We start from the raw sequence: 16,177 nt of genomic DNA, 5'->3' as shown, positions 1-16,177 counted from the left end.
TCACTGGAAAGAGAGGCCCATTGGACTTGCAAACTTTATATGCCCCAATATAGGGGAATGCCAGGGCCAAAAGAATGGGAATGGGTGGGTAGGGAATTGGGGGGCGCTATGGGGGACTTTTGGGATAGCATTGGAAATGTAATTGAGGAAAATATGTAATAAAAATATTAAAAATTAAAAAGAAAGAAAGAAAGAAAGAACGAACGAACGAACGAACGAACGAACGAACGAAAGAAAGAAAGAAAGAAAGAAAGAAAGAAAGAAAGAAAGAAAGAAGACAGGCTGGGAGGTGGCTTAATGGGTAATGCAATATGATAGGATTTGGGTTTGGATCCCCAACACCAATATAAAGCCAGAATTGTGAGTAGATGTCTATAATCCCAGGACTCCTGCATTAAGATGGGAAGGTCCCTGGAAGCTCACGGGTCACTCAGCTTGACATACTCGTCAAACGACATGGACAGCCTGCCTCTATCATGGAAGGCACATAAACTGGCAACACAAGTTCCCATTATTGTTGTGTTCGTCTGCTTTCTGCTAGTTTTTCTTTGCCTTGATACTTTTGGATGTTCCAGTTTATGAGTGGGTGGTTATATTTCTTTTAGGGCACTAGTGAGGGAGAAAGTCAGTAGGCACAAAATGAATCAGTTAAGAAAGCACAGAGACAGGACTTAGGGTGGAAAGGACTAGTTATCAGTCCTAGGGCCATGTGTGGACAGGGCAGGTATAGCGTCTTATCTGGAGTGTTGCAGATACCTGTTTCTTCCCCCCACCCCACTTCTGTTTTGAGACAGGATATCCTACAACCCAAGCTAATGTTAAACTCTTCATGTATTGTAGTTGAGGATGACCTTGAACTCCTAATTCTCCTTCTTCCTCTTACTGCTAGGATGCTAGGCATGACCATGTCTGGCTTGTACAGGTTGAGGGTGGCACTCAGGGCTTTATGCATGCTAGGTACATGCCCTATCAGCTGAGCTACAGCCATTCTTGGGTAGATGGTAGGCTGAGTAGATGGTAGATTCTTGGACCACCAGTCCTGAATAAAAAAGAAAGCAAGTGTAGTGGTGGGATGACTTGGGGTGACATATCTGGATAAGAAATTATGTATTCTCAGTTTTTTATTGTTTGCTTGTTTATTGCACACTTATGCATGGATTGTTGTTATGTAGAGATCAGAGGACGACCTCCAGGAGTCAGTTCTCTCTTTCTACAATGTGAGCCCCAGGGATCAAACTCAGATCTTCAGGATGGGCAGCAATCACTGTTACCCACTGAACCATCTCAATGCCATCTCATGGGGCAGGTGAATCACAAAAGCATGGCCATGAGGACTGGCCAATTGGAATAAGAGTGGCCCAAGTGGACCATGACAAATTGTAACTCAGGGTTATTGACAGGGAAGTAGGCAAAATAACAATAGAGGGTTATATCTACCCAGCTCTAATGTGTTAATGTGCTTATAATAATTGTAAAGGTTTTGTCTTTTATCTGGGAAATGAATGGTCAAAGGCAGGGTTAAAAAAAACAATTAATATTAATTTTAACCTCAACACTACATACTGCATTCGCACATTCCCTCCCTCTTTCCCCCCCAACCCCTGAGTGTGTGTGTGTGTGTGTGTGTGTATGTATGTGTATGTGTGTGTGTTTTCAAACTTGCCATCTTCTTGCCTCATGCTCCCAAGGCATGCACCAACATACTTTGTTTTGTTTTGTGTATCCCAGACTAGCCTCTTGGACTTGTCATCCTTCCCTCATATTCTAAGTGCTGAGATAGAGGCATACAACACCCTGCCCAGAGTTGAACCCGGGTTTTTTATATGTTAAGCAAGCATTCTACCAACTGAATTCACCCTCAGCCCAACAGCTCTTGTTTTAAGTCTCTTTATTAAAACAAGAAGCTGCATGGAATAACTAACTATTCATATTACAAACAGACTCACCTACCACCAATGTCCTAGGGTGCCTCTAGGTCATTAAGTGACTTATCACTGCATGTTTATTTTCAAAAGAGACTTCCCTTTGCTCCCTCAGCAAACCAGCATCTGCAGGAAAGCAACGTGCTCATAAAAACAAACACAAAATACATCAGCTTCTATCCTGATGCTGCTGGTACATGAGGTGGTGGCAAGTGGCCACAGCTATAATCATTTAGGTTTGATTTAGTTTTAGTTTTGTTGTTGTTGATATTGTTTGGGTTTTCCATTTTCGTTTTTGTTTTGTTTGTGGTACTAGAACCCATAATCTCATATGTTCTAAACAAGCATCCTACCAGTGAGCCACATCCCTAACCCTCACTGGAAGATGCTAGGCAGGTGCTCTACCACTGAGCTATATCCCCAGTCTCTTTTATTGCTTATTTTGAGACATGTCTTACTAAATTTCCTAGGCTAGCCTTAGGCTTATGATCCTCATGCCTCTGGCTCCAAAGTACCTAGGATAGCAGGCCTGTGCTACCATGCCTGTAGCTGTCTTTTCTTTTCATTTTGCTTTTAGTACATATTTATTTTGTTTTTAATTATATATACATACACATTCATAGACATGTATGTGCACATACATGCACATGCCTGAAAAAGTCAGAAGAGGCATTAGGTTCTCTGGAGCTGGAGATCTGGGAGGTTGTGAGCCACCGAAGTGTTGCTGGGAAGCCAATCCTCTGTGAGAGGAGTATCAGCTTTTAACAGGTGAGCCATCTCTCCAGCCCTAGGCTTGTCATGTCTTAAAGAGACACCAGCATCTATGTTGCTTGTGACCCTCTATCAAGGGGAAGCAGAAAGGAGCGCTGCAGTGAGAAATACCCATACAGCATATGGGTTGCCCTCCAGATATTATAGACTTTGTGAGAACATCCTATGGAGACAGGAGTAGTAATGGACACAGGACTAAAAAAGCTATAGAACACACACACACACCTTAGGGGTGGGGAAAAACGAGGGAGAGAATGTGAGAATACCGTAGATAGTGCTGTAGCTAAAATTAATATTAATTGGGGGGCTTTTAATCCTCTTAATGGACCAGAGATGTAATACTCACTGGTAGTAGCAGGAAGGTAAAGGAAGACCACTCTGGACCTATCCTTCCCTCCTATAACAATCCAATAGCAGCTCATAGCTTGAACCTATCCATCCCTTCTGATGACGAGTCTGAGGGCTTCTCATGGCTCCTGGCCTGCCAGTTTGAGTTCTCCATGGTTACCTGGCTCCTCCTACCACTCCACCCAACCCCACTGATCATCACCTTGACTCTATAGTTCTCAGTCTGTGTCCTCAGATTCCCAAGATCCAGTCAAACTTCAGAAACAGCACCTTGGGCAGCTCTATGATGCCAGACCTTTGCCTTAGCTGTTCCCGCCATGAGTCCTTCAGTCACCATTTCCATTATCTGATCCCAGGCCCTGCTGACCTTGCAAGTGAGACTTTTTCAGCAACTGCTTCCAAGAAGCCTCCAGGATTTCCAGGCTAGCTCAGGGAATTCATCATGTCTCCAGGGACATGCCTCTGCTGGGACTAGATTACTTTGGCTTACAACTTCTTCCCCATAGGACCAGGCTAAGAAGGTAGTAAATGCATCCAATTCCTATCACAATGGTTAACTTTGGTTGTCAACTTGACCAGATTATGGGGTCAGCTAAGATACATGCCTCTTAGACTCAGTTGAAGGTATCCCCTGAGAGAATTAACTGAAGAGAGAGGACTCCCCCCAACCCAGGTGTGAGCAGCATCTTCTGGTGGCAGCCTAGATATGAAGAAGTCTTCAAGGTAAAGGGTACAGGGCTACTTTTGACTGTTGGTTTTCATTGACTACTGGTAAATGCATCTATTTTGCTGCTGCCACTGCACCGACCATCCTATGCTAACAGTAGAACTCAGCTACTTTGACTTTCCATTGGAGACTGAAGACTCTCCAAGAATTGTTCAGGACTTTAGTACCAAACTGGACAGCTGAGCTACCTAACCTTTAGGACTGATCAGCTACTGGATTCTTACCCTCTCCAACATGCAGGTAGCCACTCTTGGACTGCCCAGTGTATGTCATGTGAGCCTAGCTAACAAATTCCCTTTGTAATATATATTGAGCCTACCAGTTCTGTTCCTCTAGAGTAGCAATTTGCAACACGTGGGTAATGACCCCAACAGGGATCACATATCAGATATCCTGTATATCAGATATTCATATTATAATTAGTAATGGTAGCAAAATTACAGTTAAGAAGTAGTAACAAAATAATTTTATGGTTGAGAGTCACCACAACATGAGGAACTGTATTGAAGGGTCACAGCATTAGGAAGGTTGAGAACCACTGTTCTATTGATTCCTAACACAGTATCTATTGCTGGCTCCAAATCCAGCCTCAGCCTAAATAGCACCTTTCAAGAGAGGCCCACACCAAACAAAATAGAGGAAGCCCCTTCATGCTCAGATAGATTCTGGGAAAAAGAAAACACAGGAAAATCTAAATGCTCTGCTTCAGTGTTTGAGGTCCAAGAAACGAGACTCATCCCCAAGTCCTTTTGGCCTCTACCTATGTCTCCAAGAAGCCATAGCTGAGATTTCTGTTGAAGACTGGTTGCTTCTATCATCTTGTAGCTTGCTAGGATACAGAATCACCAAAGATCATAATGAAGTAGAAAGCTGAGAACCAGAAGGTGAACTTACCTATTTTATGAACCTGTACCCAAACTGAGCCTCATCTTAACATCCTGCCTGATCTTTACTTAGGCTGTATCCAGAGTACCTGGATGCCTAGCATCATTTGATCAACAACACTTACTTGGTACCTACCACGCATCAAGTACTGGCCTACACACTAGAGTCTACACAGGGGGCTGAGCAAATTCTATTGCTAACTCAGGAATTCATGTTTTTAAAAGAGTGGAGGAGAGATACATAGTATATTTTGTTAATTATTTGTTTCATTATATCAGGCAGCAACCAGTCTTGTGGAGAGAAAAAAGAATGAGGCAGGGAGGAGAATGTGAAGAGGGATACAGAGGAACCCAGAGACTACATTTGAAAGACAGAGGTCAGAGGAGATGGTTCAGTCAGTAAAGTATATTCCACAAGTATGGGGGCCTGAGTTTGATCTCCAGAACCCACATTTTAAAAAGGAAGTCAGGTCTGGGGGTACACACTTGTAATCCCAGAACTTAGGAGGCAAAGACAAAGGCCCCATCCCTGGGTCTTGCTGGCCAGCCAGCCTAGCCTAACTGGAAAGTGTCAGGTCCCAGTGAGAGGCCTATCTCAACAAAGGTGAATGGCTCCTATGAAGGGACACTTAAACTTGTCCTCTGCCCTCCACAAGTGCTTACAGTGACATACACACACAAAGAAGGGAGTGAAAGAAAGAAAAGAGTAAAAGAAAAGGGGAAAGACAGAAAGAAAAAAGAAAAGATAACCAGACCTTGGTCAGAAAAGCCTCCTTGCTATGATAACATTTTAAGTGCAGGAGCCAAAGCAGAGAAACAGGTCATTCTTGCCAGTCTTAACAGCCAGTCCAAAGGCCTGAGGCAGGGCTATACACTGAACTGAAGACACACAGAAAGTGACATGGCCACAGCAGAAGGAATACTGGTTAGAAGTGACAATAGGAAAGGCTCAGCCATTTATATAGAACAATCCTCACCAACCTCTCAGCCAGAGGCCTGTTTCTCTTCCCTCCATCACTCTCTGTATTCCCTGTCATCTCCCAGAAGTTCAGGCCTCTGGGAAAACTCTGATAATTAAGGTCAAAGTCACCATGACCGGATACCCTCTGGGCTTGGCACAGTATGGGACACTCCATACATGAGTGGGGTGCCTTCTTCTCTGACCTTGTCTGAGGAATTTTAAGCCCCCACATATGCGTCGACCTGAGGAATGTCACATAGCTCCAATTAGATTATAGGATCAATTTCCTTTCTCTTGATAAAACCTGTTCAGCTAGAACCTGAGATTCCTGAAATGTTGCACCATGCTAATGAGGCATTTCAGGTACCCTAAGTCCCCAGCCAATGACCTTTGCCCATCCTGGATGTTCCTTCCTACTCTCTGTCCCACAAATCTTTATAAGCCTTGACTCATCCCAAGTAAAGTTGACCTGCCTCCTGATGGCTGGTCCCGATGTGGTCATTCACCGTATGTACTCACAGGGCTTTCAAACCACCACTACCACCGCCCTTGATGTCTGCTCCCTTTGAAGGGACTGGATTGGCCAATGATCTACAAGGCAGGGAGATCCACACAATCCCTCTGCCTCAGCCCCAAAAGTGACCCCATTACACATGCCCCAACTATAAGCAGAAGAAGGTTCAAAGAGTACCTACCACAAATTTGGACAGGGACAGAGGGCAGCCACCCAGCACAGTATCCAGTAGCAAGAAAGGTTAGCCATGGTAGCACACCCTGAAAGCCACTACTAGGGAGGCAAAGGCAGCCAGATCTCTGTGAATTAAAGACCAGCCTGGTCTACAGAGGTAGTTCCAGGCTGGCCAGGACTACATAGTGAGATTCTACCTTAAAATTAATTAATTTTGGATCTCAATTCCAGCAAACTGGGGTCAAAATCTGCTCATGAAGCCAGAGCAGATGAATGACTCAGTCAGTAGTAGGAGTGGGTTAGGTGACGAGAACCAAATGACCAGCTCTTGCCCATGTGAGATACAAGAAAAAGGAACAAGTTTAATCTCCATCATCTGAGGAGAGAGTAGCCACTGGTCAGTAGCTGCCCCATCCTCAGAACACACCTGCTTGGCTTCTGTGGTTTCTCCTCCAGGCTCACCATCTCTGCATCCTTCAGGCCCCTGTTACCTGCTGCCCTGCTCTATGTATTGTGTGACCTTTATCAGCTCCTACCTCCACACTGGCAATCAGAATTCTCTCCCTGACTAATTCCTTTTCCCTGCCCCTGGGCAAGAAGGAAATCTGGACCCCTCTAGGAAGTTTCCCTGGGCCACCCTACCATGTGTAAAGAGAAGATGTCTTGCCTTGGTGGAAAAAAGAATATGGCCTTGTCTTCCTCTTTTTAGGGTTCATCGACACACATATGGAACAAAATTAGAAAGCAAAAAGTTCCAACTCCTCCTCTGCTCTTGAGTAAGGGCCTTCCAAGGGTCAGCTGTGGTTGGTCTGCAGGTCGTTGCCTCTGCTCCTCTTAGAACTCTTCCTCGCATTCACTCTATTCCAGCCACGCCAGCCTCCTTGCCATACCCAACACACACCAAGTTTGTGAGGGTCCTAGGGCCTTTGCATCTCAGTCCAGAACAGGAGAAAGGTCATGCTGCGTTTGAGAGGTCCCATTAGAAAGAGACTAAAGAAGTCCTAGAGAAGGTCTGAAGGAGGAGGCAGGATTGCCCCACAGGTAAAGGCACTTGCCACCAAATTTGACCCAATTCCATCTCTGAGACCCACATGGTAGAAGAACTTAGTCCTACAAGTTACACACACACACAAACACACACACACACATACTCGCACACGCACACACACCGTACACACCACTCTGAATAATTTAAAAGTGCTGCATAAAGGGCTGAGGAGTGGAAGAATAGGTAGAGATGGGAGGAAGATTCTTGCCAGTAAGGGCATTCAGAGACAGTTTCTTATTTATATTTTAATTTAAGTATTTATTTTGTACTCCTGGGATGTTAATCAGGGTTTTGCACATGCTAAGCAAGATTTCTACCTTGATCTAGGTCTCTAGACATGACCTTTCTTTTATTTCTTTCAACATTTTACTTACTCATGCATGTGGATGTGGGTACATGAGTGCCACAGTGTATGTGACACTCAGAGAACAACTTAAAGGAGTTAGGTCTCTCCTTCCACCATATGGATTCTGAAGATCAACCTCGGGTTATTAGACTTGGCAGCAAGGGTCTTTATCCAGTGAGCCATATTGCTGACCAGACTTCCTCTTTACTAAACCCATAGCACCTTTGGTCCTTGCCTCCCACCTATGTCCTGCCCTGTCTCCCAGTTAGCTCCCATTTTGTTCCTCCAAAGCCTGCCCTGTGTCACTCCTCTACCAGCTTGGGGTCCAAAGACATGACAAAGGGCAGATACCAGAAACAGATTGCTGACTTCAATGTAACAATGTTCATCTCATGTCAGCCACAAACATTAGTGTCTTCTCCAACCACAGCTCCATCCCACCCAGTCTATCCAAGATTCATTGAATTCTCACCCATCCAAACCTCTCTAGAACAGTCACCTCTATTCTGGTCTCCTGGCTCCTGCCACCACAAGCACCATGCACACCCACTGTTTTGTTTTCTAGGATTAAAATAACATATAAATTCCCTGTTGAGGCCTAGCCATCCTGCTCTCCTCTAGACTTCAAGGTTTTTTTGTTTTGTTTTGTTTTGTTTTTTTGTGGGGTGAGGGGTGGTTAGTTGGTTGATAGGTGTTGGATTGAGGCTGGCAGAAAACACAAGAACATGACTATGTTGCGTAAAGAGGCCAAAAGAGGGCATTAAATTCCCTGGAGCTAGAGTTTCACCAAGTTGCTGTAAGCCACCTAATAGGGGGTGCTGGGATCTCAACTCAGGTCCTCTGCAAGCAAGAACCAATGAGCAATGCTCTTACCAATGAGCAATCTCTCCAGCCCCCATAGATCTCAATGTTCTTTCAAATCTCTACTAATTACTCCTCCAAGTGCCCAGCAATGTGCGTGGAGCCTTGTATCTGCTTATCCTTTTTGGTTTGGAATACTGTTCCTCTGCCCAATCCACCCTTAGTTGAATCACCATAGCAGAATTTTAACAGAGCCATTCTATCTGGCATGAATTCCAGAGGGCTGGCACCTAAGCTTTTCTCAGCAGTTGTTAGCTAAGATCTTCTGAGGTTGTTCTCAGAGCGTTTGCATAACTTAGTCCCAAGACATACTAGGGCTTAGAATTGCTTAGGCGATGGTTCTTTCAAGATGAACCCTAGATCAGATACAAGGTTTTGATAAACAAAAAATTAACTTGCTAAAATTAACCTGCTAAAAGCGCCTTTTGTGTCACAATAAAAAGCACTTCTAGAAAAACATGCATAGGGATGGCCTAAGCCGTCTGCACATAAGTAACAGTTGTGCGCCTGGGTCTTCATGTGGGACTCCCAACAACAGGGGTAGGGCTGTCTCAGAGTCTGTTGCCTGCCTTTAGATCCTTTTCCCCTAACTGGGCTGCCTCATCTAGCCTCAAGAGAAGATGCACCTAGTCTTACTGCAACTTGCTAAGCCAAGACTAGCTGATATCCATGGGAGGTCTCCCCATTTCTAAAAAGAAAGGGAGGATGGATGGATAGGGGGGAGGACTGACAGGAAAGGAGGGAGGGGAAACTGCAGTCTAGATGTAAAGTAAGTAATTTTTTTAAAGCGCTTCTAGGAAGCTGCCAGCATTCAGTCCTCGAGAGGCTGATCCCCCTGCTGCTTGAGAAAGCATGAATTCATCCCACAGTGTTTCTCTTTCTTCCGTCCAGTCATCCCATGTAACCCAGAACACAGACAGCTGTCACCCAGCCAGGATGCAGCCTTCCCTGACACTCTCTGGGCCAAGCCGTGTTACTGCACTCAGTTCTACCCTGAGGCATGAACTCTGCAATAGCCCTGTGTTAACAGACTAGTTTCATCAGGCACTGATTACTAGCCAGGCATTGTCCTCAGTTCTTTTAACTATACGGGGAGTTTAAATGCTATTGGTCCCATTTTACAACTGGGGAAAATGAGGTAAACCCACTAGCCGGAGGGCTGCACCATTCTGCAAGCCCAGACTGGAGAGGAAAGCAACCTGCGGCACCCAGATCAGAGGGGAGCACTCCCCACTGCACTCCCCAGATCAGAGGGGAGCACTCCCCACTGCACTCCCCAGATCAGAGGGGAGCACTCCCCACTGCAATGCTTTCTTGTGTCATCTCAGGGTGGAGTAGGGGCCTTTACCCACTCTCTTTGTCCTCTTTAGTAAGCCCAGAGGCTCCTTTTGCTAAATGTTCACTCCCTCCCAGGCACTATACCAACTAAATGCCCCCACCCCCACCCCTCTACTGGCCAACAGCCTTGGATTTGGAAGAGGATAGTGTTCTCCTCAGAGTAGGCATGGAAGCCAACCACAGGTTCTCAGGAATGTAAAGGGCACAGATTTTCAAGTACTATCAACAGCTGTGGACCCAGTAAGGAGAAAGATACTTCAGACCCATTTTCCAGATGGGCAAACAAAAGCTCAGAACCCTTTCCTGCAGCCAGGAGTTCCCAGCTTCTATCTATTGCCTCTTCTCTCCTTGACTCCTGGAAACAACCCCCTTTAGGAGTGAGTAAAGTGAGAAGGTAAAGAAGATTCCCCAATACTCCCGCAACCTGGCTGGCCTTCAGAGAAGGCTCAAGGCAGGCCGAGTGATGCTATTGGAACTCCACTCAAACTGACTCTACGGCTGGGAAAAGGCACGCTCTAAAGGATGTGGGGCTTCCAAGGCAAGTTCATAGTCTGAGATTCCTTTCTTGCGGATCTCCGTCCAACCAACAGGTCCAGGTCACCCCACTGGAGACTGCACTGGTGCCTAGGACCTTGGCTGAGCCCAAACTGCTCTCTTAGGAAGCCCTGTCTCCCACATCCCCATATCAGCTCATAGATTTTGCAAGCTCAAGGCATAACTGGCTTACAGAATGAATTCAAAGACGGCTTAAACAAGTTAGTGAGCCGGGCATGATGGCGCAATGCCTTTAATCCCAGCACTCTGGAGGCAGAGACAGGTGGATTTCTGAGTTCGAGGACAGCCTGGTCTACAAAGTGAGTTCCAGGACAGCCAGGGCTACACAGAGAAACCCTGTCTCGAAAAAACCAAAGTTAGTGAGGTGGTCTCAAAATAAAACCTAAGGACTAAGCTGGTGCTAGCTCAGTGAGTACAGCGCTTGCTATGCAAGTATGACAACCTCCAGGTTCAGTTAAGAGACCTGTCTCAGGAACTAATATGGAGAGTGAGAGAGGAAGGCATAAGAAGTCAATCTCTGGCCTCCACACACTTGAGCTCACACACACATAGATGCACACACACATTCATACACACATTGACACCACAAGTGAGTACACACACACAAAGGAAGGAAGCAAGCAAAGTGCTGCAGCGGCCGAGTGCTTGTCTAGCATGAGGCCCTAGATTCAACCTAGCCCTCCCCCCAAATAAAATAAGGCCCCTTCCAAATTCTTAGAAGACCACCTCGGAAAGCTCCACACAGACCTTCCTCACATCTCACTTCCAAACTCGCATGAAACACAATTCTTCTTGGGGGAAAACACAGAATTTCTAACTTACCTCTTATCACTTCACGCACCTTCTATCAGGGGCCCAGCCAGACGCCCAGGCTGCCCTGGTGTCTTTTCAGCTTTCCTAGCATAGGGCAGGGTCTTCCTCTCAAGACACAATCAGATGGCTGTTGCTTGCTGCCTTAAACATCCCTTGTACACACAGCCCGGAGGATGGAGCTGTGGGCTCCTCATTGTCTTCCAAGCCCTGGTCAACCACTCCCTACCTTCTTTCTTCCCTGTATACACTCCAGCCTCTTTTCTGGTCTGCAAACGCACCAGCCTGGCCATTTCCCTAGGATTTTGTGGCCTGGGCCCAGAAAGCTCTCCATAGCAGGTGCCCTCATGACAGGCTGCCCCTTTCCCTCAGACATCATAGGCTTCCTCACAACACTTCAACCCCCTTCCTCCAGTATTTGTATAGTGCTCTACACACTCCCTTGTTTCCCAGAGGCTGGGTCTACGTGGTTCCCGAATCGCTGTGTCTGCGGCCTTCGCCTTCTCCGGTCGGGTCGGTAGCACCCAGCAGGTGCTCCGTACCAATTCTCCAGTGACAGACACTCCTGTGGCGCAGTGCCTGTTCACAAGTCCGGATTCCCCACGTCACGACAACCCCCATTCTCTCCCGCGCGTTTTCTATTCATGTCCACCACCTGCACCTGCGCCATGAGGGCACCACAGCTCTCCGGAGAACGCAACCTGATCCCGGACCAGATGGGAAACCTTGAGAAATACCTTGTCGGAGGAATGAGGGGAAACTAAATGACTGTTTTGGCTCCGAGCCGGACTGCTCTTAGCCCTGGAGGAGAGGAATGTTTCGAGGGTATCTACTGGGGCGGCGCCCCCAGAGAGGGGTGATTGCTTACCTGGAGGTGCAGAAAGCAAGATGCAGGCCGAGGCGGTGCGGAGATCAGCTAACCCGAAGATGCCTTAGACACGCCGCAGACCGCTCTGGGCCGAGAAACTCCTCTCTACAGAGTCTCCACCCGCGAGGGAGGAAATAGGACCGGAGGGGGCCTCTGGGAGGAGTTTGATGGGGCCTTGGGCGTGGTCTGAGCAGGGGAAAAGGGCGTGGCTTCAGTGCAGTCGGGCCCAGTGCGCGCAAAGAACCGCTTGGTCCAAAACCCTGAGCCCTAAACTGCCCAACCGGCTGCCTGGCCTCGCCCCCACGCCACCAGGCCCCTCCCAAGACCCCACCTTATAGTCGTTTGTCGCCTCCAGACCGCCCCCTGAGCCCCTAATCCTGAACCTTGGGACCCTCCCTCCAGCCTCGCCCTAGACTATTACCAGCTCCTTCAGTTTCCGGGCCCCGCCCACAGCCCCTACCCGCCGCCAGGACCCGCCCCCAACTCCACTCTACCCTTGGTCTGCTACTCCTTACCCCAATCCCTGCTTTCAGCCTCTTCCTCTAACTGGCAAGGCCTGGTCCCCAGCCCAGTCCAGCTTTATCAGGCCCCGCCCCGACCCGAGGCTGTTGTGGGCACCTGGCCTTTCTCCAGCCATGCTGTAGGTTTCTGCAGAGCATATCTCTGACGTTTGAACCCAGCAGCGTCTACTAAGCACTCTCTCTGGATCTTGTTTTCCAGTTCTAGGTCTCTTCTTTGTGATGCTCTGGCTTGTCTTTCTGCCTGCACTCCGTTTCTCAGATGCACTGCTAGGCTCTGCAAAGAAAGCTTGGATCATTCTGCAGGCCTTAGCACCCCAGGGCATGAGTACTTGGAGTTGATCAGACCAACCTGGAGGATTGCTGGGCCTGGGCCCACCAAGAAGCTGTCCGCAGGATTGAAGAGGAGAAGGGAGATTACATTAATATGTCAGCTATGGTTTTGTGAGGTGCAAAGGTCAGGCAAGATCTGAGAGATTAAGCTGAGATACAAGTCAGAGTGGGTGATAGCTGTTTCCACTGTTTGACCCAGGATAATGCAGGAGGATGTTGGCCTCTCCTTGCCTAGTACAACCAGAGGAAAGACAATTCTAGGGCAAGCAGTTACCAATAGAAGGGAAGAGGCTTCTAATAACTTGTCATCTTTGTAAAAGAGAATGTAATATAAGGACATCAAGTCTAGCTCAGAAGGTAGACTGCTTGTCTAGTGTACAGATGTCCCTGAGTTTGATAAACCAAGGGTGAAAAATAGACCAGATGCCAATGTGAAAGAGGAAAGTCACACAGGGTATTCCCAAGCACTTAGACCATGGGAGCCACTTATCTTGATAGTGACATGGAAATCCAAGCCAGAGGTCCACAGAGAAGTGGAGGATTTGAGTGTACAAGGGTCATGGAGAAATGTTCAGTGGCTGAAGAAGAATGGGGTGTCAGCTTTTTATTTGCATGCCTAGGCCTGACCCCCAGTCTGGAAGTAGTTAGGTGTTCTTGCAAGAAGCTACTTCTGGCTCTCTGAAGCCGAGTAGATTAACAGATTACAAGACACCTCAGCGGACAAGAAAAGTCAGCAAGTAAAACTGTCTGCCACCAAGCCTGACAACCTGAGTTCAATATCCAGGACATGGTAGTAGAAGAGAAGCAACTCCCACTTCAAAAGCCTTTTGACTTCTAGGTAGAGGTATGACTCATTTTGGACTTGGGTGGCATGAGAGGAGCATTATGGAAGATAGAGGAGTTTGTCGTTCTGGAAAGCATGACCCAGGGGTGGTCAAGAGAAGGAAGATGGTATACCCAACAGATTTAAAAAGCAGACAAAAGATTTAAAGACAGGATTTAGAGAGACAGAGGAAGCTCTGCCTGGCTGGCATGAGATAATAGGTTTCTAAGCTGGTGGATACAGTATGTATTGTCTGGGAAGGGGAACCCTAACTAAGGCTGGATCTCAAGCCTGAGAAATTGAGGCTCCCATTCTCTTGCAGATTTTCTTTTGTTGCTTTTCAGTTATTTTTCATTGTTATTTTTATTTTTTGAGACAGAATCTCTTATATTTCAAGCTGGTCTCAAAATCCCTATGTACCTGAGGATGGTTTTGACCTTCTAATCCAACTGTCTCCACTAATTTCTAATCTTAGATTATAAATGTGAGCCACCATTTGAGGTGTTGTCAGTGTGTGTGTGTGTGTGTGTGTGTGTGTGTGTGTTTCCCAGGTCTTCTTACATGCTTGAAAAGCACTCTCTCACTGAGCTATACCCTATCACTAGCCCCCACCCACACACAGACTTTGACCCCCTGTATAATCTTCCCATCCATGTGAGGCTCAAATGATTAAGGAAGCTACTAAGTGCTAGGACCCAGGAAGGAACTCTGTGCTGCTCCCCTCTGTCTTAATTACTTTTTTGTTGCTACAATAAAACATTCTGACAAAACCAATTTAGGAAGAAAGCATTTATTTTAGCTCAGGGTTCCAGATATACATCACTAACGGGAAGTCAGGGTGTCAGGGGCCTGGGGCATATGGTGGCATTCCATCTGCAGCCAAGAAACACAGAGTGATGCATGCTATTTGCTTAGCTCATCTTCCCCTTTCTATACTCTAGGATCCAGACAGCAGTATCACCACAGTGGACAAGTCTTCCCATTTCAATCTGATGAACACAACCACTGTTAGGTATATCCACAGGTTCCTCTCCCAGGTGATTCTAGATTTCATCAAGTTGATAATTGAGATTGACCATCACAGTCTCCAACTAGGGAATCTGAAGTAGATACTTATATTGATCTTCTCTAGAACCTGGGCTGATTGTGACCAGGCCTGAAGACTGGACCCTGGGACCCACAACACCTAGGCTAAGCACAATAAGAGTTATTCAAAAGTGATCACTGTCTTAGGGTTTATATTGCTGCAATGAAACCAGTACCACTTGGGTGGCTCTTATGCTACCAAGTTCTGCTACCGGCATGAGGTCCAACCTTGGTCACCTCTGGAACACAGGTTCTGTGTGCTCTCAGGAAACACCTCCCAGAAGAGTTCTCTTTAATGATGCTAGTCTCTTTTTAATCACCTCTAATTTCTCAGCTCTAGCTAACCAACATCAATTGTCCCAGTAAAACAAAGACTATACTTTAGTTGTTCTGGTTTCTTGTTAATCACAGCTGATTCTTCACCTCCAGCTGATCAGACACTGCAGATTCTTCACAAAAATAGCCCAATTAGAGTCTTTGTTTCCCTCTAAAACTTCATTAGCCAGCTCTCCATCTTCTACATTGCCCTCAACATTTTCCAAGTTCCTACAGAGCAAAACACTCAATGACTTTTCTTACTCAAAACTCCAAAGTACACCCACAATCCTGCTAATAACATGCACAGGTCTGTCTCAGCAATACCACACAATTCTGGTGGCAACTTATCTTAGTGTTTCTATTGCTGCATGAAACACCATGACTAAAGTAAGTCGGGGTTGTAGTTCTCCACTGAAGGAAATCGGGACAAGAATTCAATCAGGGCAGGAACCTATAGGCAAGTACTGCTTACTGGCTTGCTTATCATGGCTTGCTCAGCCTGCCTTCTTATAGAATCCAGGACCTTTAGCCCAGGAAGGGCACCACCCACATTGGGTCCGGCTTTCCCCTGTCAATCACTAACTAAGGAAATGCCCCACAGGCTTGCCTTCAGTCAGATCCCATGGAGGCATTTTCTCAATTGATGCTCCCTTCTCTGAAGACTCTTGCTTGTGTTAAGTTGACATAAAACCAGTCAAGACAATCTGAGATTTTTCCTGACCTCTGAAGTCTGTGACTTTGTTACTTCAATTTGATTTTGTATTTACTTGAGGAAGACACTTATGTGCCCCAGCCTATATGTTGGGGGTCAGAAGGCAGTTTGCAAAAGTCAGTTCTCACCTTCTTTCTACCATGTGGGTTCTGGGGATTGAACTCAGGTCATCAGGCTTAACAGTAAATGCTTTTACTACCTGATCCATCTCATTGGCCCCTGTTACTTCTCATGGTTAACAAGATTACACATGGGATAAC

The 16,177-nt window shown here is 46.5% G+C and overlaps 1 protein-coding gene across 1 annotated transcript in view; it reads right to left on the bottom strand.

The window, feature by feature from the left end:
- Positions 1-12,313, bottom strand: part of Cers4 (ceramide synthase 4) — a 32,585-nt gene extending 20,272 nt beyond the window's left edge. The window contains exon 1 of the mRNA XM_021169920.1: positions 12,128-12,313. The gene's annotated coding sequence lies outside the window, so the exon portion shown is untranslated. The remainder of the gene's footprint in view (positions 1-12,127) is intronic.
- Between the last annotated feature and the right edge of the window lie 3,864 nt (positions 12,314-16,177).

Source organism: Mus caroli, chromosome 8 (assembly GCF_900094665.2).
Source record: "Mus caroli chromosome 8, CAROLI_EIJ_v1.1, whole genome shotgun sequence".
In the NCBI taxonomy this organism is placed as follows: Eukaryota; Metazoa; Chordata; class Mammalia; order Rodentia; family Muridae; genus Mus; species Mus caroli.
Note: the sequence above shows the minus strand (reverse complement) of the source record. Positions and strands in the feature narration are given on the sequence as shown.